Source organism: Podarcis pityusensis (genome assembly GCF_964106645.2).
Source record: "Podarcis pityusensis genome assembly, chromosome: Z".
Classification (NCBI taxonomy): Eukaryota; Metazoa; Chordata; class Lepidosauria; order Squamata; family Lacertidae; genus Podarcis; species Podarcis pityusensis.
Window position 1 is genome coordinate 10,740,274 of NC_138044.1, and position 4,610 is coordinate 10,744,883.

A 4,610-nucleotide genomic window follows, 5' to 3' on the forward strand; every position below is an offset into this window, starting at 1 on the left:
TTAACGATGTGCTTAGAAAAAGGACAGAACGGCCTGCCTTTGCCACAAAGCAGGGCTTTTATGGCATAGCAATAGATGAGAGAGATTTCAGCTTGCCGTGTGATAGAATGGTTAACTTTTCATTTTTAAAGAAAAACAGGTTTATTGCAGGGTATTTTTTTTTAAATGGCAAAGGCATGTGTCTGCTTTGGGACTGGAAGTGGGTGGGTCTGGAAAGGGATCCTAGCAGGGCAGAGGTGTGAAATTCAGCTTGGTTCCTGCTTGCAGATTTCGAAGTTGCAGCTTCCCTTCTCCTACCTCCTTTGCCCACCAATATTCCATGAGTCCAGCCCCTCTGTCCCCTCTATTACACAATTGCCTTATATTTGCCAGTAGAACAGAGCACTTAATCCATCCTTGGTGAGATGCTTGTAGCAATTAAAACAGTTCAACATTGTGCCCATTAGATACAGGAGCCATGGCATCTACTAAAGGTGACAACATAGCTGTACAGGTTAGCTTGTTGCATGTAGCCTGCTCAAGTATGTGCAGAAGCTGCATGACTTAACTTTCCAACTTGATGCAAGTGGACTGAACCCTTAGGAATGGAAAAGCTTGCAGTTGCTGTTCAGGTGAGATGGGGTGGGCAGGATCTCAAGTCTGACAAACTCAGGCCTCCTCTTTGCATAGGGAAAAGGAATGCAATGTCATGTGTGTACACCCCGCCCCCAAGCATCATAGTGCTTTGTGATGTTGCTATCTTGACAGCCAGTTGGCATTGCCAGTAGCAAGTGAGATTGGTCACCTGTCTGAGCCTGATTAACAGGCCTACTGAGTCCCAGATTCAGCTCAGTCACTCACAGTAGGAAACTAATGATGGCTTAAGAACTGTGTGAGTGAAGAAGCCACACCTTTTCTTTTTTAAAAAAATGATATTTATTGAAAATTTTTAGAATTACAAAAGAGAACAAAGCAGAAAAAAGAAAGAAAAAACAAACCACATCAAACAGTACAAATTCAAAAAACAAAAATGCACCACAAACACTCAAAAACAAATCCATCATTCTCAAATCCTCAACTGTCATTACCTTCTTTCTTTGACCTCCTCCTCCTCCCTTTTTTTGTATCCTAGTTGTTAATTGTCGCAGCAAATCCTTTCCATATTTCATAATATTCTGTCATTACATTACCTTAATCTATTTTAATCTTATCTTACAATAAAGAACCTTAAAGCTTAAAACTTAAATCTTATTTTTACCAACTTCTCATAACCGTAATATTCTTACATAATTCTTTAAACATTTTTGCTAAAGCCAAGTAATTTCGTTCCAACATTTTTCTAACATTCATCAATTTTATAAAACAATCCTAGTAGTAAAAAAAAGAAATAAAAACAATCCAGTCTTCATCCAGCGTCCCTTCCTCCTGGTCCCGGGTTTTGTCAGTCCTTATTATCCCATTGATCTAGCGCATTAACCTAGTAACCTTGTATCCGAGGCCCTTAAGTCTCTTCCATGTCCCTTCCGCAGCTCTTCTTCATATTTATAGCTGTATTTTCCTTTGTCTCCTGCTCCTTTCACTCGTGGGAACTCCAGCTTAACAATGTTTTTGACCCTTCTCGACAAATCAGCCCCTTTTCCATAGTCCACACTAAACTCCATGTGGTATTTAAGAACATGTTTCAAAATCCCTCCAAAATTAAGAGCCCCCACAACCCCAAACATCTCACGGCCCATTGCCAGACTTGAAAGGTCCAAACATCCCTGCATAGGGGGGTCTATCCAACCCCGCATTTCCAAACCAAACCAAACTTTATCTTTCCAAATCTGGCTTTTTCCAAGTTCATTTGTCAAGTCCAAAAGCTCATGTTCCTGCTGGGCCATGAAGCCACACCTTTTACTCTCTTACCTAGAAGCTCTTAACTTGAGCTGACATGTGGATGACTCCTCCCTCCACACATACATGGGAGGAGAGTTAGGCAGAGCCTTTTCCAGATTTGTAGAATCCCTACCAACAGAAGTGCTGTACATCTGAGTAGTTAGAGCACATAACTTTGCATGCGAAAGCACCCAGCTTTTCTTAAATAAAAACAAAAAGCACCGGGAGGTTTTTGGTGCTGGGGAACCTTTGGCCCTCTAGATGTCTTTGAACTACAGCTCTCATCAGCCCCAGCCAGTGTGGCCAGTCGTCAGGGATGATGGGAGTTACAGTCCATCAACAGCCGGAGGGCCAGAAATTCCCACCACCTACCTTAGACCTTGTTGGGCCCTTGATGGAGGAACTGAGACTCTGGCTTGATGCCTCTGCTTAAATGAAATCATTTCCCCCTATTTCCCTCCTTCGCCATTGTAGGCCACATCCTTGTCTCATTTCCAATGAGACATTTTTGTTTGTTTGTTTGTTTGCTCTTGCACAAGAAATTCTAACTTGGGAGTTACACCACATCAAGTAGGTTCATGTCAACATCTAAGCGGCATCATCCCTTTCCAGCACCCTCATTCATCTTCCCACTGGCAATTCTGATCTCTCTAGTGCAAGCCCTGCTTGAAAACGTGCCACAGGGAATGTCCTCACTGCAGAGTGGATTTTATCCCAGCAGCAGCATTTGTTACAGATCAGAGCATGGTAGGAAGGCACTACATCAGGTACGTGTTCCCCTAGGATGTGGAAGCTCCCTATGAGAAAACTGCTTGGGTGGGGTCAGTGTGTAAGATGTAGGCCAGTCCTATGGGCAGCTGCAACAGCTTGGCACCTAGAAGGCTGTCTTATACCGAACTAGTCCATCGTTCCCTCTAGTTCAGTATTATCTACACTGAATAGCAGCAGTCTATGAGGGTTGCAGGCAATGACATTCCCAGCTGCAGACATTCTTGAGATGCTAGGGTTTGAACTGTGAACATTCTACATACAAAGTGTGTGTTCTAACAACAGAGCTCTAGCCCCTTAAAAGCAAAGTAAGATTCTAGTCCTCATCATTCTGAACAAAGGGCTGAATTAAATAAGAACATCGGAAGCTGCCTTATCCCCAGTCAGCCCATTGGTCTATCTAGCCCACTGTTGTCTACACTGACTGGCAGTGGCTTTCAGGAAGGTGTCCTTACCAGGCCTGCCTGGAGATTCCATTGGGGATTCAACCTGTGTGTCAAGCAGATTCTCTACCACTGAGTGATTATGGCCCTTTGAGGCTTGGCTTGAAATAGTTTGGCTCGGGGGAGGGGGGATTAAAGCTCCTCCTGCACACCCCACTCCTCTGAGATATTCCATAACTGAACACCTGGCATTTCCTTCTTTGTCTTGATGTAGCTATTTGTTTAGCATCTATTGCTTTTTCATTTGTTTGGTAACTAGGGAGCACTAATGCTAGAATGTTGCTGATGAATCCTCTTTTTGGCTTTCTGGACCTGTTGATGATACCTTGCATTTTCTCTTTCCGTGACAATAACTATATAGTTATCTATACGGCACCTGGAGATGGAGACATTTTGGGGGGCACGGCAGCTTTTAATTGGAAGGTCACCAGCCTCCTCTAAACACTGTGGCCTCAATACAATCTGTGCTTCTCTTCCCACTGCTCCCCCCCCCCAAGAGTCAGTTCTCACAAGGACCTCTCTCCCACTCTGGTTGCAGCCACTGACTCACAAGTTAGCCTTAGGTGAGTGACTGTGCCTCTTAAATGAGTGTTCTGCTATAGGGATGAGGTTGTAAGAACATGTACAACCTTGGAAATTGTGGTTTAGTTCTGTTTGGTAATGGTAATTACCTAATGGTAATAATAACTGCAGTGGCATCGTCCCCTGTCTACAACTTACTTTTGAATAGTAAGCTCATTCCCCTTGCCCTTCCTATCAGTTGGGAACATTTGAAAATTGGATTTGTCTCTTTGTTTATCCATTTGTGCTTGAAGTGTTCGATCATGCTTATAGGGCTGAGGGGAGAAGACTGGTCCGCTTGCTGCTGTCACAACAGCCCCTACTTCCAGCTCGCAAGAAGTTCCAGCTGTTCCTAAGGGGGTATTATATGTGCAGGTCTCCCACATCTGCTCTGTCACCAGCCAGTCCAATAGATCCAATACATCTCATTTTTTCTGACTATATCTTTGTGTTTGCAAAGGCAGCTCTGGAGGACAAAGCCAGCACTCAGGCTTGTTCTCAAACCTTACTAGTGCAGATGATCTATACTTTTCTATCCGGTCTTCCTCCGAAAGAGCTGTCTCAAAAAAAAAAAAAAAAAAAAAAGGCTGATTACAGTAGGTGCCCAGGTGATGCAACAGCATTCGCTGCCCCCAGACCATCCACTGTTGCCAAATAAAAAAAGAAGTCTGTGATCTAATAGATCTCAAAGCAAGGAACATCATTTGCCAGAATAGTTGGCAAAGTTTGCCTCTTACAACCCAGTCCTTGTGGCACTAAAGGTCCTTGCCATGATTGTAGCATTAATCTCTCTCTCTCTCTCTCTCTCTCTCTCTCACACACACACACACACACACACACCCCACCTTTGCATGTCTGTCCTGTATGTGCCATTTGACACTTGATAAACCCGAAGGTCCACATTTCCTTCCCCCACCACAACCCAGTGGCATTCTTGTGTGTCCAAGTGAGCAGGATTTTATCTTTCTTTTTTTTTAAAAA